General features: G+C 43.8%; 1 protein-coding gene and 1 non-coding gene across 2 annotated transcripts in view; one reads left to right on the top strand and one right to left on the bottom strand.

Annotated features, from left to right (window-relative positions):
• The window catches only part of LOC124007196 (serine/threonine-protein kinase PAK 3-like), a 56,408-nt gene extending 35,333 nt beyond the window's left edge, over nt 1-21,075 (bottom strand). The window contains exon 1 of the mRNA XM_046317590.1: nt 20,812-21,075. The gene's annotated coding sequence lies outside the window, so the exon portion shown is untranslated. The remainder of the gene's footprint in view (nt 1-20,811) is intronic.
• LOC124015934 lies at nt 938-990 on the top strand. Its single transcript, XR_006835258.1, has one exon. It is a non-coding gene; the product is annotated as a U7 small nuclear RNA (small nuclear RNA).
• Nucleotides 21,076-27,134: the final 6,059 nt, after the last annotated feature.

Below are 27,134 nucleotides of genomic sequence, written 5' to 3'. Positions count from 1 at the left end.
TGTGTGTATGTACAGTATATGTGTGTGTAAGTGAGTGAGAGAGAGGGTGTGTTTCCAGTGATAAGACACTAAAGTAGGCGTGTCCCTGCCCACATGAAAAGAATACTACAGTTTACTATAGAATACAACAGTATTTACTGTAGAATTCAGTAGTAAACAGCAACATTGTCATGTTTTGTCTTATATTGTCTTGTCATTATGCTTTCCCTTCTGTTCGTTTCCCCCTGCTGGTCTTATTAGGTTCGTTCCCTTTTTCTATCCCTCTCTCTCCCCCTCCCTCTCTCTCCTCTCTCTATCGTTCTGTTCCTGCTCCCAGCTGTTCCTATTCCCCTAATCAATCATCTAATCTTTTCACACCTGTTCCGTATCTTGCCCTCTGATTAGAGTCCCTATTTCTCCCCTTGTCTTCCGTTTCTGTCCTGTCGGATCCTTGTATATTGTTCGCCGTGCTGTGTCTTGTTTCCCTCAGATGCTGCGTGTGAGCAGGTATCTGAGTCTGCTACGGTCGGTGCCTTCCCGAGGCAACCTACAGTTTATGGTCGAGTCTCCAGTCTGTCCTCGTCACTACGAGTGGAATTAGTTTTATGTTTTGTTTTCTGCTCTGATTTGTCTAGGAGTATTGCCTTTTTCCTTTGCTGGAATAAAGACTCTGTTTTCGCCAAGTCGCTTTTGGGTCCTCATTCACCTGCATAACAAACATATTATCCTACACACTGTAGTAACCCTCAATAATATAGTACTCAGGCCTACTATAGAATTCTGTCGTAAACTGTAGTATACTGTAGAATACTATAGTACAGACTGTGTCGATATGCTCATATTTAATTTGCATATACCCCACCCATTTCTCTCCCCAATAGCCCAATTTGTGCCCCCCATGAGTGACAAAACTACATGCCAAGTATTGACCATATATTGTGTTGCCTACAGGTTATGGAAATGTCCTCTTTTAGTATATGTCCAGTAGGTTTCCTCAAGGAGGAAGCCCCAATTCTGTGTCAAAGATAGTAAAACAAAAACACTATAGTAAATACTACAGCAATGTAAAAACACTGCAGTATATACTAGCATATACTATAGTTTGTTATTTAGTAAACAATAGTCTTTTTTTATATGGTTGGGACTGAAACAGTCAACACAAAGCTAGTTCCTACACTTGTTTGGGTGTGGTGAGTCACGCTACAGTATATTCCCCATCTGAAGCAGTTTTTCTGGATATACCTGAATGCACATGAGGGCTTCTGTTAGATTGTGTTACTCTCCCCACGAGGAGTGAGAGGTCGTTAGTTTCACTTTTACAGAATAGAGGACTGTCTGTCTCCCGACCTGCAGTATGCTTACCCTGCACACTATCTGGGAACAGCTTAGAGTACGGCGTTAGATTGATCACAATGCTACCCGGTATCTTTGATCAGAAAAAATCAACTGATTTCCAATGTCTCTAACCTAACTTATTTACTTGATCCTCTTCGTTCCTGGAGGAACTTAGGGCCTGTATCTCTGTCCTGGTAATCATGAAATATTCCATGCTAGACTCAATAGCCTACCTCTGAGAAAGAGATCAATCCTGTGGTTACCATGATGTCATCAGTCATGGCCCTTGTTACGTAAAAACAGGCGCCATGTTGAGAGACCGTCCACACTACCTTGTGGTAAAACAGTTGTGCTTTTTCATTAGGTCACTATAATAGAGCAGTGTTGTACTGTAGTTCATATCCAGCGCCCAGACGCAGGCCTTATGTGACCATTACAGTAATAACACAGACCAATCAGGTCCCTTATCTGGTCAGCCAATCAAAGTGAAAGGAAGTTCAAAGCCTTCCGCCCGCAGGTCATTGAAACAACACTTGCGAATGCATCCCATTATTCCTCCACAGACAGACAGGACCACAGGGCCACAGCACAGGGCACTTGCGAATGCATCCCATTATTCCTGCACAGACAGACAGGACCACAGGGTCACAGCACAGGGCTTCATCGATGGCACCTCTGACTCATGGTCCTCTACAAGGACTACATGATCAAGACTACACCTGAGTGTAGGCCACGGGGGCATATTCATGAATATGATGATTTGTGTCAACAACCGCAGGCATTGGGGTCTGTAACATCAAGCATACTCAATGAGTACTCTATCTATTCATCAGGGAACGCACAATACACTATACTGTAACTACTGGGAGCTAGAATCAATGCACTAGAAGTGAAAGGATAAGTACATAGAAAGTAAAAGCATTTGCACTGTTAGTTAACTATATCTCTGCTGTACATGTATGATGTCATCAGCAGGTTGACTGCAGGAAGTTCCCTTCTCTTCCCTCCCCCATGGGTGTGGCCCTCTGGCTAGTCACATGACTAATGGATGCTTTAGTACTGCTGAGTGGTCCACAGGGACAGCTAAAGATGGACGTATCACAGGCGCCCATACATTCCTTATCCTTCACTGACTTTAGGGTAAAACACTGACCTATTTATTGGGCAATGTCAGCAGACTGACAGGCAGGGAGGCAGTTAGTGTACTTTTCACTGTATGAGTGCACTGCCCCTAAGGAGCATCTCCTGTTTCTCCATCTCTGATCCCATCCAACATTTTAAAAAACAACAGCACCGGCAATCAACAAACAACACTCTTTTTTCTATGTACACGATGGTAGGGTTAGATAACAAGAGGTTTTTGTAATGCTTAAATATGTCAACTGCCCAGGAGGGAAAACAGAATCACTCTGTCATCAAGAGACTCTGTGATTCATCAATAAATAGCGCAATACTTAATTTAAAAAAAAATGTATTCTGGTTGGATTATTCATCATACGCAGCATCGTCAAAATGATACCATGATGCCAATTTAAGACCACAAGCTGTGGGGAAAAAAAGGCAGAAAAGTAGCAACGGGGACATGAGGCTAACGTGCCTTAAATTGCCCTTCCTCTTCTTGCTCGGCAGGGTTTGCATTACGGTTGCCACATTAGAATATGCCGTCTTGACAGAAACAGGACTGTACACGTGTCAAGAAAGCCACAGGGAGCCAGCACACACACCACTGCCTACTGGCTATACAGTACACGGCCCACCATTATCCCAGATATTACTGGGGATGTTTCCTATGCAACTATTACTATATCCATGAAGAACTGTTATTTTCCCTGCTCTTTGGCTCTGATCAAACATTAATGCTGAAGTTCCCCTGGCTAAAGCAGGAGGAGCTGTAGAAGGACTGTGATTTAGAGCTGGCCCAGTGATGTGGATGAGGAATGGGGGAGGGCTGGCTGTAGGAGCCTGCCTAAGTTGAGCCTCACTGAGCAGGATAGGCAGGCTCAGCCTCTAGATCTGGCTCAGGCTCATGGCTCTATGTAGCATTAGGGCTGGTGGAGGGGATGGGGGGGGGGGGGGCAACTAGGGAATGGGGTCTGTTGTGGACGTTGAAGAGGCAGATCCAGTTCTGCTCTGTTAGAGGGGGGAGCTGTTAGGATAACCAATCATCACCTCTTGAGACTAGGATGACGAGCTGTGCAGAATATTTCTACAGGATTGGAGTATTTCTGATTGCTTTTACGCAGCTCTGAAAATGTTGGACGACAATAAATCCCTATTGTAATTTTGTACATTAATATTCGGACACGCGTTACTTCAAAGCCTATAAAATGACACGTCAAAACAACAGCCTTGTTCTCCATACGCTCTCTCCTCACAGCACAGGGGAGGGCGCACAGCACAGACCCTGATCACAGTGGAGAGCAGACCACCACACACAGGCCAAACCACAGCAGATGTCATCTCTTTAAATCCCAAACCCTCACCTCTCGCGTGATTTCCCTGTCAAGGTCACCACGGAAACAGAAGTCTTTGAAGGAATGAAAAGATTATTTTATCCTCCTCTTCACTTGAACAGACAGAGAGAGAGAAAACAGTCCTGGGATCAGCTGACAACAACGTCTCTCTTTGATGGAGCCAGGGCCAATAGAGGGACCAGTCTCAAGGTAGAGAGCTGCAAAACTCTCGGAGGTCCACACTGATCCACTGGGTACAAACTATAGGCTATAGTTGTATTTATTTTTGTACAGTAAATGCTACCTCATGTCCATAATGTAGAGATAATCATGTAAACGGGAAATGTACGTGAACAAGAAAGCTCTTAGATTTAAACTTCTTTCATTCAATTCCCTTAGAAATGTAATAGATAATTGACTCCATGTGATTCCGATTCTGTATAATCTGTCTTTCTGTCCCTCTGACTGATATATCAGTCTTTCTCCCTAGAAGCTCCACCTCCTCCCAGAATTCCTTCCTGAGTCCCCCCCTCCTCTAGGTGCTGCTGGGATACTGGGCCTGCTTTGCATACAGCCGCTAGACCTCCATTAGATTCACAATGAGCCACAGTTCAACTGCAGCTCAGAACAGGTGGCAGGTGGGATGGTGTGTGTGTGTGTGTGTGTGTGTGTGTGTGTGTGTGTGTGTGTGTGTGTGTGTGTGTGTGTGTGTGTGTGTGTGTGTGTGTGTGTGTGTGTGTGTGTGTGTGTGTGTGTGTGTGTGTGTGTGTGTGTGTGTGTGTGTGTGTGTGATTAACTCTTCTTACTCTGAGATCCCAGTGAATCCCAAGGTCATTCACTACAAAGCAAGTGGAGTATTAATCTTAGCGATAACCCTAACCAGCTGACCAACTAGGAGTGTTCCACTTGCTCATCTGATGCAAAATGAACTAAAAAGACATAGAAGTATTGTGTCTATACTCAATGACCGCTCAAAATCATTTCCCACAAAATAATAAAATAATAACAGGAAAATCATTCCTGCCATTTATTCTGGGTCAGTTGTGTTAAAGTGATCTCTTTCCATGGGTAGTACTGTACACTCGTCATACTGGTATTCACACAAACAGCTGTTTAGGGAGTAGGTATTCACAGAGAGGAGATTCATTTGGAGGGAGATGATTTAGTAGGAGCTGGAAGAACCCTTACACCGGATCATCGCAGCTAGCTAGCTTCTATCCGAGTGGCTACTCCTGGCTAACGTCTCCGTCCCGAAGCAAGCATCAGTTAGCCTGGAGCTAGTCTCAAGCTAGGCCCCTCTCTCAGCTAGCCGATTGCTGCCGGCACACACTCCGCCCGACTAGCATCACGACTCTGGACAGTTCTGACTTAGAATATGTGGACAACTACAAATACATAGGTGTCTGGTTAGACTGTAAACTCTCCTTCCAGATTCACATTAAGCATCTCCAATCCAAAATTAAATCTAGAATCAGCTCCCTATTTTGCAACAAAGCATCCTTCACTCATGCTGCCAAACATACCCTCGTAAAACTGACTATCCTACCGATCCTTGACTTCGGCGATGTCATTTACAAAATAGCCTCCAACACTCTACTCAGCAAACTGGATGTAGTCTATCACAATACGATCCATTTTATCACCAAAGCCCCATATACTACCCAGCACTGCGAACTGTATGCTCTCGTTGGCTGGCCCTCACTACACATTTGTCGCCAAACCCACTGGCTCCAGGTCATCTATAAGTCTTTGCTAGGTAAAGCCCCACCTTATTTCAGCTCACTGGTCACCATTGCAACACTCACCCGTAGCACACACTCCAGCAGGTATATTTCACTGGTCATCCACAAAGCCAACACTTAATTTGGCCGCCTTTCCTTCCAGTTCTCCGGTGCCAATTGACTGGAACAAATTGCCAAAATCACTGAAGCTTGAGTCTTATATCTCCCTCTCTAACTTGAAGCACCAGCTGTCAGAGCAGCTTACTGATCACTGTGCCTGTACACAGCCAATCTGTAGCACATCCGACTACGTCGTAACCATATCGTTATTTATCTTTTTGCACTTTTTCACCCCAGTATCTCTACTTGCACATCATCATCTGCACATCTATCACTCCAGTGTTAATGCTACATTGTTATTATTTTGCCACTATGGCCTATTTATTGCCTTACCTCCCTACTCTTCTACATTTGCACTGTACACTGTACACATATTTTTCTATTGTGTTATTTACCGTACGTTTGTTTATCCCATGTGTAACTCTGTGTTGTTGTTTATTGTCGCACTGCTGTGCTTTATCTTGGCCAGTGAGTGAGCGGGCGTGCAGGCACGCGTGCGAGCCATTACAGTCCTACGGTACCTCTTGGAGGAGTGGGTTATTCTATGGTTTTCTAAGACCCTACACATTATTCAGTGTTCTTAGCACACTGTGAACCTACTTGGTAGATTGCCTATACAATTGGCAATGGTGTTGAAAGAATACAGCTTTCAAGGGGTCTCATTTCAATACAGCGACACCAACTTTCATAGTGTGTGTTGATAGATAGATAGATAGATAGATAGATAGATAGATAGATAGATAGATAGATAGATAGATAGATAGATAGATAGATAGATAGATAGATAGAACAGACCTAGCTATATGGGATTTGGATCCAACCCTTGTCTGCTCACAGACCATGAACCGAGAGCTGTGGGGCTACTAAATCAATCAAATCAAATTCAAATGTATTGGTCGCATACACATATTTTGCAGATGTTATCACAGGGGCAGCAAAATGCTTATGTTCCAAGCTCGAACAGTGCAGTAATACCTAACAATACAAAATACAAGTCTGGAATATAGATCTACAATAATCATTTACAACATTAACAATGTATATAAATAGAAAAGGTGTGTACTGCAGTAGTTATATAGGATGATCCTTGACTAGAATACAGAATATATACTAGAATACATATGAAGTGGGTAAAACAGTATATAAACATTATTAAACGTGATCAGTGTCAATGACTATGTTACACCTTCTTCATCACATGGTCTGTGTGGATGGACCATTTCAGGTTGTCAGGGATGTGCACACCGAGGAACTTGAAGCTTTTCACCCTCTCCACTGTGGCCCCATCGATATGGGTGGGGGCATGCTCTATCTTCTGTCTCCTGTAGTCCACGATCAGCTCCTTCCCTTTGTTGATGTGGAGGGACAGGTTATTTTCCTGGCACCTCTCCGACAGGGCTCTCACCTCCTCCCTGTAGGCTGTCTCTTCGCTATTGGTAATTAGGCCTAACACTGTCGTGTCGTCAGCAAACTTGATTGAGTTGGAGACGTGCGTGGCCGCGCAGTCATGTGTGAACAGGAAGTATAGGAGGGGGCTAAGGAAGCAACCTTGTGGGGCCCCCATGTTGAGGATCAACGTGGCAGATATGTTGTTACCTACCGTCAGGAAGTCCAGGACCCAGTTGTACAGGGTGGGGTTCAGACCCAGGGCCCTGAGCTTAGTGATGAGCTTGGAGGATACTATGGTGTTGAAGGCTGAGTTGAAGTCGATAAACAGCATTCTCACATAGGTATTCCTCTTGTCCAGATGGAATAGGGCAGTGTGCAGTGCATTGGCAATTGTGTCATCCATAGATCTGTTGGGGTGGTATGCAAATTGTAGTGGGTCTAGGGTGTCGGGTAAGGTGGAGGTGATATTATCCTTAACTAGCCTCTCAAAGCATTTTATGATGACAGAAGTGAGTGCTACAGGGCAATAGTAATTTAGTTCAGTTACCTAGGGAGGACTGGTGGCAGTCCTCCCCAGGTATCTTTCTTGGGTACAGGAACAATGGTGGACATTTTTAAGCAAGTGGTGACAACAGACTGGGATAAGGAGAGATTGAATATGTCCGTAAACACTCCAGCCAGTCGGTCTGCACATGCTCTGAGGACGCAGCTTGGAAGGCCGGCAGCCTTGCAAGGGTTAATCTCTCTGGGGTAGGGGGCAGTATTTTGACATCCGGATGAAAAGCATGCCCAAAATAAACTGCCTGTTACTCAGGCCCAGAAGCAAGGTTATGCATATAATTGGTAGATTTAGATACAAAACACTCTAATATCTCTAAAACTTTTAAAAATATGTCTGTGAGTAAAACAGAACTGATATGGCAGGCGAAACCCAGAGGACAAACCACCCCCCCCCCCAAAAGAAATTCAGCTTACCACTATTTTCAATGGCTAGTACTATAATTATAAGCCCAAGTCCTCCCAAATTGCAGATTAGATTCTAGGGCTTCCACTAGATGTCAACAGTCTTTAGAAAGAGTTTCAAGCTGGTTTTTGGAAAAATGACCCAGATATTGTAGTTTTTCTAGGTGGCTCCCATTTTGGCTGTAGTGTTTCCAAGCGCGTGGAGGAAAGCGCATTCTTTCTTATTTATCTCCGGTAATGAACATACTATTCTCCGTCTTAAATTGTATAGTTTATTTGCGTATTAGGATACCTAAGGTTTGATTATAAACATTGTTTGACTTGTTTGGAAAAGTTTATTAGTAACGTTTGGGATTCATTTGCCTTATTGAAATCTGACACGGTGGCTGGATTAACAAGAAGTTGAGCTTTATTTTGATGTATAACACATAGTTTCAAGAATGTTAAATATTTGAATTGAGTATTTTTGAATTTCGAGCTCTGCAATTTCACCGGATGTTGGCCAGGTGGGACGCTACCGTCCCACGTACCCTAGAGAGATCAGAGTCCTTGTTAGCATCAGTGGTCTGTGTTGGTAGCTCTGTGTTTTCCTCAAAGCGGATGAATAAGGTGTTTAACTTGTCCAGGAGAGAGGCGTCAGTGTCCGCGATGTGGCTGGATTTCCCTTTATAATCTGAAGTCCCTGCCAAATACATCTCATGCCTGAGCTGTTAAATTGTGATTTCACTTTGACCCTGTACTGTCGCTTTGCCTCATTGATTGCCTTACGGAGGGCATAGCTGATCTGTTTGTACAAGTCCATGTTCCCAGTTACCTTGCCATGGTAGTTCGCACTTTCAGTTTTGTGCGAATGTGGCCATCTATTTACGGTCTTTGGTTTGGATAAATTCTAATCGTCACAGTGGGAATAAATCCTCTATGCGCTTCCTGATGAACTCTATCCCTTAGTCAGTGTATTTGTCAATACTATTCTCAGAGGCAACCCTGAACATTTCCCAGTTCATGTGATCAAAACAATCTTGAAGCATAGATTCCGATTGGTCAGATCAATGTTGAGCATTCCTTACCACGGGTACATCCTGTTTAAGTTTCTGCCAATAGGAGGGAGGAGCAAAATGGAGGAATGATCTGATTTGCCAAAGGGAGGGTGGGGAGGTCCTTTTAGCTGTCCTGGAAGAGGGAGTAGCAATGGTCCAAAGTTCTCGATGAGCGAGAAGCACAGGAGATGTGATAGAACTTCGGTAGCGTTATCCTTAGATTTCCCTTATTAAGGCTACAATAAATGCAGCCTCAGGATATGCGGTTTCCAGTTTGTGTAAGGTTCTGCTTTTCTTTTCTTAGTCTACCTTTTGTTCTTTTTCTTTGTGTTCTTGAACGTAGCCCTGTTTTTTGTGTTCTGGAACGTAGCCCTGTCTTTCATTTCTGTTAATTTATTTCACCTGTGTTCATTTCTCACCTGGTCTCATCAGCTCCCTACTTAGTTCAATTCTTTCTGTTTGTATGGTTGTGAGGTACTGTATTGTTTGCTTTTGACTGCCTACCTGTGGTTGACCATTGCCTGCCTGTGACCCCGATTCCTGCCTTCTGCGAAGGCTTAATAAACACCTGCCTCGCTCTGCATGTGAATCTACACCTTTTTCTCCCTGAGTGTTCAGTGCAGAATACCTCACCCAATAATGGAATGGAATCAGCGACGCTACAGTGGCGCCTAACCCAGCAAGAGGAGCTTTGACATCTCTACTCCTCCGATGCCAGGTATCGTAACTCATAGCCCTCCTTCGTTCATACCTATGCCTGGACAATATGACGGTTCACCTGGGAAATGTCAGGGATTTCTGATGCAATGCAGCAAATACATTGAGCACAACCCACTAACTTCGCCACCGACAAGAGCAGGGTGGATTTTGTTGTGTCTATACTCACAGGCAAAGCCCTCGATTGGGTCAACGCCATATAGATTGCCAACAGCACAGAACTCGGATCCGAGACCCATTTCCACACCCTCTTCAAAGAGGTATTCGATCACTCTCCCTCTGGTCGTCCTATAGGAGACCTCCTCGTAGAACTTCAACAAGAACGTAATTCAGCTGCCGAGTCTGTCCTCGAGTTCCTCAACATGGCTGCAAGGAGTGGATGGAATGAGGCTGCTTTACTTACTGTCTACTGAAGAGGGCTCAACAGGGAACTTCAGGTGGAGCTGGCCTGTAGAGGTGACCTTCAGGATTTAAATCAATACATTCGTATGTCCATCTCCATCGACCACCTCATTGCCAAAGAACTCTGCCACCCAGGAACCTGAAACCTTCTCTTTCCATGACTCTGTCCGAGTCTTCCAGAGCCCATGCAGTTGGGCCCTGCTCTTCTCCCATGTATCGAACGTCAAAAGCAGATCCAAAGAGGGCTCTGCCTATATTGTGGAGGGAAAGATCATCTACTCAGCCACTGCCATGTTCGTCCCCCACAGAGAGATGATAAAGGCCCCCCCGCTGCCATGCAGGTGCATGTCCTTATTTCTACATATCTCCCAGAAGCAATTCTCCGTCACAGTATTGATAACCGTGAAGGGGTTTACCAAGTACATAGAAGGTTTGATAGATTCGGGAGCAGCAGGTCATTTTATCGATCACCAGCTAGTACAAGAGCCTGACAATGATCTAATACCTGTCACTCCTCCCTTAAGGGTTAACACCCTGGACTGGCAGCCATTGGGCACGGGCTTTATCACGCACCTGACACAGAGAGTCACCCTCCAGATTGGAGTCTTCCACACCGAAACCATTCAACTCGTGGAACTCTCTTCCCCCAAACAGCCACTCATCCTCGGACACCCCTGGCTTTGTCGTCACAACCCTGCCATCTCGTGGCAACAAGGTAAACTACTGTCCTGGTCTTCTACCTGCTTCTCCAGTTGTCTCAGCCTACCCTGCAGAGCCACCACCATTGAGGACTCTACCTCGGCAGTGCCGCCCACCATACCGTCTGAATACGCCTAGTACAGCAATGTCTTCAGCAAAATCAAGGCCTCCACTCTGCCACCACATCGCCCAGGAGACTGTGCTATTGACTTACTCCCTGGAGTGTCCCCACCGAAGGGCTGTGTTTACCCCTTATCTATCATGGAAAATTAGGCAATGGAGAACTACATTGATGAATCATCCAAACGGTTTCATTTGTCCTTCTTCTTCCCCGGCTGCATCCAACTTCTTCTTCGTTGGGAAAAAGGATGGTGGTCTTCGTCCATGTATTGATTATCGTTCCTCGAATGACATCACGGTCAAGAACCGTTTCCCTCTTCCTCTGATTCCAGCGACCCTTGAACAAATGGGTCGCACCAACATCTATACTAAACTCAACCTGCGAAGTGCATATAACCTTGTCCGTATACTTGAAGGCGACGAATGGAAGACGGCCTGTATCACCACTTGAGGGCACTACGAATACCTGGTCATGCCATCTTCCAATCCTTTAAGAATGAGGTTTTCCAGGATATGTTCAACTGCTTTCTCATTGTCTACATTGATGACATCCTGATTTACTCCAACTCCCTGAAGGAAGACATACAGCACGTGCAAAAGGTTCTTCAACAGCTCCTTGACCATAACCTTTATGTGAAGACTGAAAAGAGCACCTTCCATGTAACCTCGGTAAACTTCCTCGGCTTCGTACTGACACCTGGAGGGTGCATTTGATGGTGAGGTATTCCAGATTGGTAGAACAAAATAACTAGAATGTCTATACGTTATCACTATCACACCATGAGTAGTTCATCATGCAACATACACCTCCACCTTTCCTTTCCCCTGTAGAGTTCTTTCATCCTGTCCGCGCGATGGACGGTGAACCCCACTGGCTGAATGGACGGGGACAGTATATCTGGAGAGAGCCATGATTCCGTGAAAAAAATAGTATGTTACAGTCCCTGGTGTCTCTCTGGAAGGAGATCCTCGACCTGAGCTCGTCTACTTTATTTTCCAGGGACTGAACTTTAGCGAGTGATATACTCGGAAGTGGTAGATGGTATTCATGCCTCCTGAGTCTGACTAGGAGCCCAGCCAATTAAGTTAAGTTGAATTACTAATCGAAATGTTGGTAAATGACCGCCGATCTAATATGTGACTCACCACCTGGATTTGGTCCTATGTAGCAAAATTTAAAATTGTGTTTTTTACATTGGATAAAATTAGAGACTCTAAGCTAGAAAATGGTATATCAAACACTGCAGTTGGGAAACAATGAGAAAATAATTATGCTTTGAAAGTTAATCAACTTTGAAAAAATGGCCTGTGAATGTTTTGGTACACCTACTGGAGAGCTCTTCTTTGTTTACACACATTCAGCATCATTCACACCCTCTTAAGCCTTAGCCCCACCCATCTCTTTAAGGATTCACAGTGTAGTAAACAACCAAAGATTTCATGACAAAAATTATTGAAAGTAACTAGCAAAAAGTAGTAGTAAAAATAAACTTGATCTAGTCCTTGTTCTATATCCTAATCTGACTTTGGTGCAGGTCATGTTGTTCTTCACATTACCGTCTCTGGTAAACACACATAAAATCTAAAGTGTATTTGTCACATGCACAGGATACAGTTACATTAGCTAAAGAGCCACAAGCTGAAGCAAGCTAGTGAGCGAGCTAACAGTACGCTTTAACTTGCAATGGAAATGACTTTCTGACAAAATTAGAAACTATAATATCTGAAAATGTAGCTAGACTCTTACCCATATATATGGATGAACGCTTCTCCCTCTGCCATGGTTGCCCTTAGTTTGAAGATGTTATCCAGAAAAAGTTGTTTTATATAGTAGTCTTCTTTCTGTGTCCTCTTAGAACTCTATCCGCATTTGGCATTCACCTCTCTGCTTCCACTGATTTCAAAACGTGGTCAACTTCTTTCATGACAACGACACCGTTTTTTCACTTACAACGTCTGGTTCAATGAAAATGTTTTGACCTAAATCAGGGATTTCCTCTTTGATTCATTTTCATAGTCAGAGAGAGTCAGCGTGGCACTATCATCCTCCAGAAAGTAGTCCATCACAGCGTTTTCCCACTGAGCTTTGTCGATAGCGTTATTAACTTCAGGGCAGCAATGTTGAGAGCAGTAGCCAAACCTTTTTCAGTTCTTTATGATATTTTTCAAAAAAAGGTGCGGTAGACAGGATTATCCACACATACAGCTTATGTTATAGACAGAAGCATGCTACATGGCATGTAAAGCTAATCCATTATCTCAGCCAATCATGGCTAGCGGGAAGGTTCCTGTATTTTTTTTAACCTACTATCCTGCCGTTCCAAACACCATGCTTTATGCAATATTCTCACTTTATTCTCAGTTGAGCTACAGAGGACCATAAAGTGAGAATATTACATTTTTGAATATGAATACATTCAAGTATGTCCCAGATACACGGTTCACATTTGCATGCACTATCCTACTGGATTTTTATGAGTGATCATGCTGTTGTATTCGCCTCATGTTGGGATTACAAAGAGATAATCATATGCCAAATGGATTAAATATGGACCTGGTGTAACTTGTATGTGAGTAAACGGTCATGACATTTGCCAGTGCCATGGCTTGATTTTCTATCCGCTGCTAAATAATGCTTTGTGATTGGTTTGAAGGGCATTCTAGAGTGTGCATTATTTTGCTATAATGCACGGTATATTGGCACGGTAGAATTCAATGGCTATAGTTCATACTTACACATTTTCTTTGGGCTGCTTTTGAAAGCAAAAATAGAATTGAAAACATTATTGGTATTGTTGAATTAGATTCTCATAATAGCAAGCTAGGATTGATGGTATGGTTAGCTAGCTAAACTAACAAGTCTGTTTGTTTGGTCACCAAGGCAACTACTGTAGCTATATTAAAATTGCTTGCTACTTCAGTGGATGTTGAACATTTCTACTGGCAAATGAACACATTCCTAGTGGCAAATGTGTTAAATTATAGCCATGGTATAAAAGGGATAATCAACTTGGGGCTCTATGCGTTCTCTGGAAAATATTGCAACTCAGCGCAATGTCAGTTCCACTCTGCTAGCGCTTTGTGATCCACGCCGTTCATTGTTTTCCATAGCACGCATAGCCCCTCGTTGATTATCGCTTACTTAACCAACGAGCTTAGCTACGGTTTAGAAACGTCACATTTTAATTGAACAGAAGTTACCCTAAAAGTAGTACCGTTGTGGAATTTTGAGTACTATGTGTTTTTTTAAATTATTTTTTATTTCACCTTTATTTAACCAGGTAGGCTAGTTGAGAACAAGTTCTCATTTGCAACTGCGACCTGGCCGAGATAAAGCATAGCAGTGTGAACAGACAACACTGAGTTACACATGGAGTAAACAATTAACAAGTCAATAACACAGTAGAAAAAAAGGGGAGTCTATATACAATGTGTGCAAAAGGCATGAGGAGGTAGGCGAATAATTACAATATTGCAGATTGACACTGGAGTGATAAATGATCAGATGATCATGTACAGGTAGAGATATTGGTGTGCAAAAGAGCAGAAAAGTAAATAAATAAAAACTGTGGGGATGAGGTAGGTGAAAATGGGTGGGCTATTTACCAATAGACTATGTACAGCTGCAGCGATCGCTTAGCTGCTCAGATAGCTGATGTTTGAAGTTGGTGAGGGAGATAAAAGTCTCCAACTTCAGCGATTTTTGCAATTTGTTCCAGTCACAGGCAGCAGAGTACTGGAACGAAAGGCGGCCGAATGAGGTGTTGGCTTTAGGGATGATCAGTGAGATACACCTGCTGGAGCGCGTGCTACGGATGGGTGTTGCCATCGTGACCAGTGAACTGAGATAAGGCGGAGCTTTACCTAGCATGGCCTTGTAGATGACCTGGAGCCAGTGGGTCTGGCGACGAATATGTAGCGAGGGCCAGCCGTCTAGAGCATACAAGTCGCAGTGGTGGGTAGTATAAGGTGCTTTAGTGACAAAACGGATGGCACTGTGATAAACTGCATCCAGTTTGCTGAGTAGAGTGTTGTGTTTCTGTGTCTATTATTAGTGGTAGTAGTATATATAATCACATGGCACGGCAGTCGGTGGATGAAAGTAGGTCTTGTGGAGTGGACCTAAAGCTAATGGGAGTCTTTCCCTCTCTCGCCATATAAGCCACCATAGTCAGTCAGTCAGTCAGTCAGTGAGTCAGTGAGTCAGTCATCGGGCCTGCTGTAGTACAGGAACAGATTGGGGCCGATACTTCATTAACCCCATACTGTCATTGGCCAGCACCACTTTTCTCTGCCACCAGTCCTCCCCGTAATACCACGATGAGAGGAAACAATCATTGTAGATTTTGAAAGGAAAAGGGAGCTTTCGGAATAGCATGGTTAGCTAGTAGTCTGATGGTGGCATGGTTACATCTGTGAGTTGCTGTGAAAACTGTCCTCTCCTTACAGGCTGTGAGTCTGACCACAGTGTAGCCGATGTGGTCTAGTAAAATGTGATATTGGTTATAGTTAAAACAGGTTCCCATGGCGGCCGATGACTGATCTTTACTGAACTGGCCCTGTCCTCAAAGACACCATAGTGCCTACAGTCCATGTTTGCATGACACAATGAGGGGTGGCAGGTAGGTACTGTAGATGAATGTACAACAAACCATAAACACACCCAGACATGCACGTGGACACACACCAACAACCAGCAACAGACAGAGAGCATGAAGATGGGGGGGGGGTCAATGTGTCAGTGTGTGAGTGTGCTTCCTACACCCTCCCTCCACCCCCACCTCTCTCAGGCAAAATGGCCAGATGGCTCTCAATCCTCCATGCTAATCCAGTACACAGACCATGGCCCTGATATCACCTAGCACCACAACACTACAGCTCCACACACTACAACACTGGAGCACAGCACACTTCTTAAGACTAGGCCATTTCACTATTACACTCTGCTCAAAGCATTTCTAACCTACTCCACTCTGGCAGAGCACATTGCCCACTGCCCAACAGTCGTCAGCACCAGAGTGTTATAACGCTTTACGTTACTATCCTAAGCAGACGGTTGTAGGCCTATTTGTATGTAATATCACATTTCAGATGGCCAGCTGACAGGCAGCAGGCAGACACAAGGCGCTGGGTCTTCTGGAGCTTTTGTAAGCAGTTGGCTGAGGTGATGTAAGAGAAGCCCCATGTGTTGGGTTACATTCACCGACCAACCGCCATGCTGTCCTGTCCTGAGGTAGCACAGCGAACTGAACACAGCGCTATACAGCACACACACACACATCACAACCCTGATTGGACAAACAGCCAGGCGACAGCCAACCAGTAGGCTAGGTCGGACAAACCTGTTGTTTGTTTATGAATAGACTAGTTCAGACTAATATACACACGGCTCCTATTCTGATCTCATCTCTTATTTCACTCGTATAACTGACCTAAAAAAATGTGATATGTTCTGATCTAAATCTGGTTGCCTCTGTTGGTCCGAGAGACTACTGAATTAATTGTGTCTTAAGTCACGAGGAGCATACAGTATGTGGTTAATGTGTTCAGTCAGGCCTGGAGGTGTGAGGAGTCAATGAGGGTGAGACACATTGAGCTGCACTGGGGAAGTGAAGTGAACAGCCAGTGTCCTCTCTTCTGCCTCCTTAACCACGACCATTCTTGTGCTGCAACCTCCTCATCCAATCACAGGTATCCTGCAACCTCCTTATCCAATCAGAGGTGTTGCATCCTGAGCCAGAGAGTGTACCTTTTTGTATAGCTGCAACACTGGGCCTTGTTATTCTGGTGTCAGGAGAAGTTGTGTTTATTTGGAAGGAGATAGACACTGCTGCTCAGTGATCACTAGCCTGGGCTTGAGCACAAAGCAAAAACTGTCAGTGGACTCCTACATCCAGCTCCTCATCAAGCCCCCGTTTACACAGCCTCCCTCCTGTGGGGATAAGCCTCAGCAGCACCACGCACAGTCCTACTCTTCAATAATGACAGCCCTCACTGTCACACACGTGCACACATGTGCGCACACACACAACATCTCCCCTCATCACTGTTTATCCTTCTACTCTGCAAAGGAAAGCCATGCTCTTGCATGATTATTCAGATCTACACCAGTCAAACAAATTATTATTAGCCATAGCATTTGGATTTATTCACACTAGGGTAAAATATAAAGCATTGACATACTAGAGCTTGTGAAAAGTTCCATGTCATTTCATGGAGGAATGGCTTGAATTGTGAGGAGGACCATACCATTTATTTTCATAATGAGACAAATCTATTGTTTTTCTAGCCAAGGTTGCAAATGGAATGTTGTGATCTATTTAATAAAGACAAGAGACCAGCACAATGGATCAAATATTGTGGCGGTATAACAGAAACAGCTGCATTTAGTGGTCAATACCTGGTAAGTTCACTCTATATGGCAAATAATGCAAGCGAAAAAACTTCACCAGATTCATAAGGAATACATGACATAGTATGGAGAAGCAATTCTCCAAGCCACAGCTTCATACTGCTTGTCAAATATACTGATACGGTATACTGGTTGTTGTGGTGGGATCGGCATGGGGTGTTAGGCGCAAGTGGGTGGCTTTTGACATTTTTGGGGGGGATTCCTAATGTCTTACTCATTGGTAGGAAGAAGTGTAGTCAAAATAGGATGTTGGGTACTATATTTATTGAATATTATCTGAATCCTATAAATTAAAACGGACAATTTGGGTGTAATCAATAAGCTTAATTTGTCAGAGATCCAATTATATTTCAACAAAATAAGGTTTCAGGAATCCTAATTGTATCTGTTACTAACTACAGACATGATTTCAGAACAATTTGTGATGGTGTGCACAGTTCTTAAGTAATTCCAATTCACTTTTATAAATCAAAGAAGAGTCAGCAACCATAAGGTGCTTTTATGAGCTCTCCTAGCGGTGCCGTTGAGGAAATACAGCAAGCACACTTGCAGTTGTTTTGTTTGGAACACAGCACTACATCACTGCCTTTACACAATTACACCCTCCTTTTGGAAAAGCTGACCACGACTCCATTTTATTGCTCCCTGCCTGTAGACAAAGACTAAAATAGGAAGCTCCCGCGCTCAGGTCTGTTCAACGCTGGTCCAACCAATCTGATTCCACGCTTTCAAGATTGCTTCGATCACGTGGATTGGGATATGTTCCGCATTGCGTCAAACAACAACATTGATGAATATGCTGATTCGGTGAGTGAGTTTATTAGCAAGTGCATCGGCGATGTCGTACCCACAGCAACTATTAAAACATTCCCAAACCAGAAACCGTGGATTAATGGCAGCATTCGCACAAAACTGAAAGTGCGAACCACTGCTTTTAACCAGGGCAAGGTGACCGGAAACATGACCAAATACAAACAGTGTACTTATTCTCTCCGCAAGGCAATCAAACAAGCTAAGTGTCAGTGTAGAGACAAAGTAGAGTTGCAATTCAACGGCTCAGACACAAGAGGTATGTGGCAGAGTCTACAGTCAATCACGGATTACAAAAAGAAAACCAGCCCCGTCGCGGACCAGGGTGTCTTGCTCCCAGACAGACTAAACAACTTCTTTGTTCGCTTTGAGGACAATACAGTGCCACTGACACGGCCTGCTACCAAAACCTGCGGACTCTCCTTCACTGCAGCCGACGTGAGTAAAACATTTAAATGTGTTAACCCTCGCAAGGCTGCAGGCCCAGACGGCATCCCCAGCCATGTTCTCAGAGCATGCGCAGACCAGCTGGCTGGTGTGTTTGCGGACATATTCAATCAAGCCTTATCCCAGTCTGCTGTTCCCACATTCTTCAAGAGGGTCACCATTGTTCCTGTTCCCAAGAAAGCTAAAGGTAACTGAGCAAAACGCACTCACTTCCGACATCATGAAGTGCTTTGAGAGACGAGTCAAGGACCATATCACCTCCACCCTACCTGATACCCTAGATCCACTCTAATTTGTTTACCGCCCCAATAGGTCCACAGACGACTCAATCACAACCACACTGCACACTGCCCTAACCCATCTAGACAAGAGGAATACCTATGTGAGAATGCTGTTCATCGACTACAGCTCAGCATTTAACACCATAGTGTCTGTCTGTCTGTCTGTCTGTCTGTCTGTCTGTCTGTCTGTCTGTCTGTCTGTCTGTCTGTCTGTCTGTCTGTCTGTCTGTCTGTCTGTCTGTCTGTCTGTCTGTCTGTCTGTCTGTCTGTCTGTCTGTCTGTCTGTCTGTCTGTCACTCTGTCACTCTGTCACTCTGTCACTCTGTCACTCTGTCACTCTGTCTGTCACCCAGCAACCACCTAAGGACAACTGTGACAAGAGGTCTTCAGTTTCACTAGATGATACTGTAGATAAACAGCTAGTATAATCATAGTGTTTATATGGCTCTACATGAATAGGTTAAAGAAAACAGAGGGAATTAGAATGGCCCGCTGGATCTATGTTTACTTGTGATGAGAGAACTTTCACACACACAAAGAAAATAAGAGCTCCTCTTAAAAGCTGAAGTGGTTCCTAATTTATGGGCCATGCTGATAGCAACAATGAGGGTATGTGAGGGTTAGAGGTTGTTCTAATTCTGTGTAATTGTTGTCAGTGAGGAGCAGAGAGAGATGGAGCAGGTGTTCGGGTCGATATTGAATAGATGTAACACTCCTGATGTCTGCATCAACACTACAGCCCAACACACACACATACACATACAGCCCAACACACACACATACACATACACACACATGGATTAGCATCCCAGCATCCTTTTTTAAAGAGAACAGCTTTCCCAGAAGGTTGTGCTTCACACAAACATGGGGATGACTGTGCGTCCAGGAAGAGGTGGAATCTCTCACCCGTCCTCTCAGCCCTACTCTATCTTGCATTGACACCAGCGTGTAAATGAACAGCAGCCGATTGTGATGGATAGAATGGATAGATGACTGACTGACCCAATCCCACTCCCTCCCTCACTGAGGCAGGATCGCTCAGCTCCCACGGGAGCAGCCCCCCGCCCCCATCCCCATCGCTGTCAGGTGACCAGACGCTGTATATCTCCCTGTGTCACCACAGCCGGCAGGGCCGCCATGAAAGAACTCCACACATACATGTATAAAGCAGGAGACAGACAGAGCCTCATCACACACAGCTCTCTGTGTCTATGTGTGGAAAGAGGGAAAAAAATCAATAATCTAAAAAAACAACCTCTCTAAAACAGTGGGGCGAGAGGCAATAGCCCAGAGATAACAAAGGGCCATCCCTTTGCACATAATAACCATCCATCACTCCCCCATCCCCGTCCACAGCTTCTACGGCTCAGATCCATCCGCCAGCTTCGCACAGCTTCGCACAGCCTCGCAAAGCCTCTAACAGCCTCGCACGTTAGCACCCAAAATAGCATTTCCTCTTTTTGTTACCGTGTTGCCACTGCAGCTGCTGCTTTGCTACAGGGCTGGCACACACACACACACACACACACACAAATACACACACACACACAAACACACACACACACTCACGGCTCTAACAGACGCCACCGATTCAGGCTCTCACATCAACAAAGATGCTTTTTTGGAAACACAAGGGTGGTGGGGTCCATAAAATCCAGGAAAGGAGGGAGGGGATGGCAGGTTGATAACATTGAGCTGGCCAGTAATGGCATTGAAAGCCAATCCACACAGATGCAGGCATCCATTTCCTCTCTCTCTGTGATAAGACACAACGTAGATAAACACAGCTGCCTTCTCCTCCTCCTCCTTTCTAGCAAGGCAGAATGCAGGGAAGAAGGAAATAAGGCTACAAAGCACCCCTTACATGCACAGCCCACCTCCTTCTCATATCCACATATTCTATCGCATACACAGACAAGGGATTACCTGAAATATGTCTTGACATTCTCTTGTTCGGTGTGTCCCCTTTGGATCCAGTGTTCTGGTAGGTTCATCCTTAACTGTTAAGTCCTATTGACAGTTTACAGGCAGGATTGCCATTCTCTTGTCAGACCGGTTCCTGACCCTAAACTCAGCCTTGTTCGGCAGGCTGGACGCTTCACTGGCTGCTCACTGTTCCCTAGCTCATGATGTCATCCGCCTTGCTCAGTCCATTGGCTGGGAGGTGGCATATTAATGAAGGCTGCAGCTCTAGGGGGAGGAGGCAGAGCGAGAGAGGCAGACACAGTTGGTATTTTGTTTCACAGACCAAACTAGCTCAGCGAGAGACAGGAGGAAGGGTGGATTATATTTCAATATCTATCTCTTTTTATCTACCACTCTCAAGTCTGAATGGCTAAAACATTTTCCTCCTTGTTTTGCTAGCTCTAACTTTACTTACATGTGCTACTTCCCAGAAGTGTGCACATTACATATAGACATACAGTAATGATACCAATTATTTCTGTGTTATTTCTTACAGCAAGAATTAGACCTGCATTGATTAACACACAATAGTTTCACAATATCAGGTTTCATTAAATGCTATCAATATCATGCTGCATAAATGTGTTGACTATTTTATTTACAGTTCCCTTACAGTTCCTGGACCCTGCCAGTCGTATGGTCTATAACCATAGTGGACTGTAGTTGTCCCCCAGACAGAGGAAGTCAGCTAATGTAGACTGTGCTTTCTCTCTTTGCAGCCTCACCAGCCTCTTTATCAATTCAAATCAATTCAAGGTGCTTTATTGGCATGGGAAACATATGTTAACATTGCCAAAAGCAAGTGAAGCAGGTAATAATTACATAATAATTAGGTAGATAATCATTTCTCTCTCTCGGACTTCCTGGATGGGCGGTGATGACAAACCACAGACTCACTCCATTTGCCCTAATTTGCCTATGATGTCATCTTTTTCCCTTTGCTCACATGTGATTGGCTGGCTGGCTCAGCATCTGCTCAGATCTCAAGGCTAGTGCTTCTTGCTGGAGGTGGAGACCTATCCCAGGCACTCTGAATCACAGCTGGTTGTCGTGACAACCCGTGTAACGTCGATTCCTCATTGAAGACTAATAACATGGCTGTGCTGTGACAGTGTTCACTCAAATGGAGGACAGAGGCCTTGAGGAGGACCCCTCTTCCTTCTGATGCCTTATGGAAACCTCCTCTAGTGTGACATAATAGAACATATCCCCACGATGGCCTTATCATTTATATTGATCATTGTAGGTGTGGGGGAGAAATTGTGATTTGGTGAAATATCAGAATCCCAGAAAGAATCAGAATCCCAGAAAGTATGGGTTTAATTATATGAATGAAGAACATTTTGAGGATTTATTATACAAAACGACAGCATGGTAAAATAGGCTGAGGTTTATGTATGGCTTCACGTGATTGGAATATAACTGACATCACACATAAACTGCAGCAGACTAAATCCATACCTACAAAAATGGATTCTAAATATAGTTCTTGAGAAGGAAATGTATTTTCAAAGTCTGCTTTTCGTCTATGGCTTCGGCGATTGATTTACGTAGACAATTAAGTCAACTAGCTGAGAGCTTTCTTTGGAGCATAAGCCCAATCATCCTGACAACAATGAGATACATAGACATAGTGAAAACCCCGGTGACATCATTTGCATCGCTTATATCCTGGTTAGGTTGCTACCTAATAATAAACTAACTGACTAGGTTCTGTTTTACAACGAGCTACACAGTATTTCGAAAGACTAAAAACAGAGCTGATTCATCTAAGCAGCAGAGAGAAAATACCAGACCCCATGTTTGATTTATATTTAACAGTAACATTCAGACACTTATTTTAGTACACTGATGCAGAGAGATGAAGGGGATTTCGTCTGTCTCCGTGCAGTCTCAACTAAGGTTATTTTAAAATGATCAAACTAAAACTTACACAACTGAAAGTCCCATCCGCTATGCCATGTTTGTTCACACGTGTTGCAGACAGTTGCGACAGGGTTTATTGATGTGAACTGCACCGCCCTCGTGAATTATAATAACATTGATACAATCAATCCCTCCAACTCCCAGGGAAAAATGGCACGGACACAGCAAAATGTACTTTCATTAGAGTATATGCAGGAGTCCCACTCAGTTGGTTGTGCCTGAAACCAAAGTAATGGTTCTCTCATTGATTCAATTACTAAGCTCTCATCACCCTCTGTCCACATGGTCACCTCCTATAGCCAGCTGTAACCAAACCCAGCACAGCCTCTGTAGTAATGACAGACGGACGGGCGGACAAGACAAGACAGTACTGCGGTGCATTACAATTATCTTGACCAAACTGTTTTTCCAAAAAGTGAGATGTGGTTAACTGACTTAGGGTCTAAGAGAGGGTTAAGTCTATAGGGGAAAGAGTATGGTATGTGGTATGGGGAGTTGGGTACCTTTGAGAGATGACTGGTGACGAGACAGTTCCCCGCTTGATTCCATGAAAGACGACACCAGGTGTTCTTCAGCAGCAGACAGCATGGAGACAAAATAAGAGTTTTCCCTGATGAAATAAGACTACAGCAAGAATGAATTGTTTACATCGTGCTCTGGGGAATGTGTTTTCTATGAGAAAATAAGTGCTAAAGCTATTTCTATCTAAGTATCATGGGGCTAAAACTCACTGTGCACAACATGAGGACTCTTCTTTACTCTAACAGTGAAAACATGGCACATTACAGAGAATGAGACCACTACACTGCCAGCTAATTATCAGCACATCACACCATCTCCCCTGGTGCTGGGAAAGACAGTCACCCAAATATGCAGCATATAACATCATTACACACAACAACAAAAAACACACACATTTTATATTTCTTAGTTGTGTATGATGCATTCTGTATTGTTCACATCACATTTATCTAAGATGTCGTGACTCAAACCAATTTCCTCTTTCCATCTTTGACAGGAGTGACCAAATGTGAGACTAAAGAGGAATTGGGTGACCTTCAGCAAGACTGATGACCCCCCTGAAAGCACTGTGTGTTACAGATGGACACACAGTCCTCCAGTCCTCCACAGACACAGCCCTTTCACCTGATTTCCCATTATGACTAAATGATTCCAATACAGCGCCGATCGAACTGATTCAGCATTATTCTGCCAAATAAACCGAATGTACAAAACATGACAAACACCTTTCCATGACAAAGACTGACCAGGTGAATCCAGGTGAACGCTATGATCCTTTTTTTGGGGTATTTTAAAAAAAAAATTCCGGATCCCCATTAGCTGTTGCAAAAGCAGCAGCTACTCTTCCTGGGTATACACACAAAACATGAAACATGAGATAATACTGAACATTAATAGACAACAGCTCAAGGACAGAACTACATACCATTTTTTTAATTACAAAAAGGCACATGTAGCCTACATATCAATACATACACACAAACTGAATAGGACAAATAGGGGAGAGGCGTTGCATTATCTGGTTTTTGAAACCGGGCTTGCTGTTTATTTTTTTAGTTTTAACTAATACTATTAGCATTTAGCATAGCGCATTTGCATTTCCAGAGCTCTAGATGGGACGCCTGCGTGCCAGGTAGGAGCAAGAGGTTAACCAAGAGAGACTGGAATGCATAGTATTTATATCAGCACCCTCTGATTACAATGAAGAGCAAGACATGCTGCTCTGTTCTGGGCCAGATGCAGCTTAACTATGTTGCAGCACTTGAACACACATCTGAACAATAATCAAGATAAGACAAAACTAAAGCCTGCAAGACTTGCTTTTTGGAGTGTGGTGTCAAAAAAGAAGAGCATCTCTTTATTACGGACAGTCCTCTCCCCATCTTTACAACCATTGATTCTACATGTTTTGGCCATGACAGTTTACAATCTAAGGTAACACCAAGTAATTTAGTCTCCTCAACTTGTTCAACAGCCCACCATTCACTACCAGATTCAGCTAAGGTGTAGAACTTACAGTAGGGAATAATTTGTACCAAATACAATGATCTTAGTTTTAGAGATGTTCAGGACCAGTTTATTACTGGCCACCCATTCCAAAACCGACTGTAACGCTTTGTTAAGGATTTCAGTGACTTTATTAGCTGTGGTTGCTGATGCATACAGTATATGGTTGAATCATCAGCATACATGGACACACATGCTTTGTTTAATGCCAGTGGCAGGTCATTGGTAAATATAGAAAAGAGTAGAGGGCTTAGAGAGCTTCCCTGCGTTACACCACACTTTACATGTTTGACAGTAGAGAAGCTTCCATTTTTTCTAAATGTTGAGTTCCATTAGATAGATAGCCCTGAATCCACAATATGGCAGAGTTTGAAAAGCCATGACAGTTGAGTGGGTTGAGTGACTGACGTGGTCTTCTGTCTGGGTTGGAGCCTCCCCTTGGGTTGTGCCGTGGTGGAGATCTTTGTGGGCTATACTCGGCCTTGTCTCAGGATGGTAAGTTGGTGGTTGAAGATATCCCTCTAATGGTATGGGGGCTGTGCTTTGGTAAAGTGGGTGGGGTTATATCCTGCCTGTGGCCCTGTCAGGGGGTATCATCGGATGGGGCCACAGTGTCTCCTGACCCCTCCTGTCTCAGTCTCCAGTATTTATGCTAAGGTAGTTTATGTGTCGGGGGCTGGGGTCAGTCTGTTATATCTGGAGTATTTCTCCTGTCTTATCCGGTGTCCTGTGTGAATTTATGTATGCTCTCCCTAATTCTCTCTTTCTCTCTTTCTTTCTTTCTTTCTTTCTTTCTTTCTTTCTCTCTCTCGGAGGACCTGAGCCCTAGGACCATGCCTCAGGACTACCTAGCATGATGACTCCTTGATGTCCCCAGTCCACCTGGGTGTGCTGCTGCTCCAGTTTCAACTGTTCTGCCTGCGGCTATGGAACCCTGACCTGTTCACCGGACGTGCTACCTGTCCCAGACCTACTGTTATTAACCCCCTAGAGACAGCAGGAGCGGTAGAGATATTCTCAATGATTGGCTATGAAAAGCCAACTGACATTTACTCCTGAGGTGCTGACCTGTTGCACCCTCGACAACTACTGTGATTATTATTATTTGACCATGCTGGTCATTTATGAACATTTGAACATCTTGGCCATGTTCTGTTATAATCTCCACCCGGCACAGCCAGAAGAGGACTGGCCACTCCTCATAGCCTGGTTCCTCTCTAGGTTTCTTCCTAGGTTTAGGCCTTTCTAGGGAGTTTTTCCTAGCCACCGTGCTTATACACCTGCATTGCTTGCTGTTTGGAGTTTTAGGCTGGGTTTCTGTACAGAACTTTGAGATATCAGCTGATGTAAGAAGGGCTATATAAATACATGTGATTTGATTTTATGACATATATGTTTTCTCAACAACAGGTTATGGTCAATAATATCAAAGACTGCACAGAAATCTAACAGTACAGCTCTCATCTTCTTATTATCAATTTCTTTCAACCAATCATCAATCATTTGTGTCAGTGCAGTACATGTCAGTGCAGTACATGTTGAGTGCCCTTCCATATAAGCATGCTGAAAGTCTGTTTCCAGAAGTTTGCTAAGAGCTGGCAGCAAGCTTATAGGTCTGCTGTTAGAACCAGTAAAGGCCGTTTTACCACTCTCGGGTAACAGAATGACTTTGGCTTCCCTCCAGGCCTGAGGACAAAGACTTTCCTCTAGGCTCAGATTCAAGATAGAGTCAGCTACCATCCTCAGTAGCTTTCCATCTAAGTTGTCAATGCCAGGAGGTTTGTCATTATTGATTGATAACAAAAACAAATCCACCTCTCCCACACTAACTTTATAAAATTCAAACTTGCAATTATTTTTTTTAATGCAGGAACACGATGGTTCACTGTTAATTGTTGGCATTTCCTGCCTAAGTTTGCCCACTTTGTCAATGAAGTAATAATGAAAAGAATTGCCAAAATCAAATGGTTTTGTGATGCATAAGCCATCTGATTCAATGAAATGGAGTTGAGTTTGTCTTTCTGCCCATAATTTCATTTAAGGTTCTCCAAAGTTGATTTCCATCATTCTGTATAGAATTGATCTTGGCTTCATAATACAGTTTCTTCTTCTTTTTGTTGAGTTTAGTCACATCATGTCTCAATTTGCAGTAAGTCAGCCAGTCAGATGTGCAGCCAGACTTTTTAGCCACTTCATTTGCCCCCATCTCTCTTTCAACCAAACAGTTTTTCTATTCCTCATCAATCCACGGAGCCTTAACAGTTCAAACACTCCGTTTCTTAACAGGTGCATGTTTATCAATCATTGGAAGAAGCAATTTCATAAATGCA

This window comes from Oncorhynchus gorbuscha, linkage group LG02 (assembly GCF_021184085.1).
Source record: "Oncorhynchus gorbuscha isolate QuinsamMale2020 ecotype Even-year linkage group LG02, OgorEven_v1.0, whole genome shotgun sequence".
Lineage (NCBI taxonomy): Eukaryota > Metazoa > Chordata > Actinopteri > Salmoniformes > Salmonidae > Oncorhynchus > Oncorhynchus gorbuscha.
This window is presented reverse-complemented; position numbering and strand designations above follow the sequence as displayed.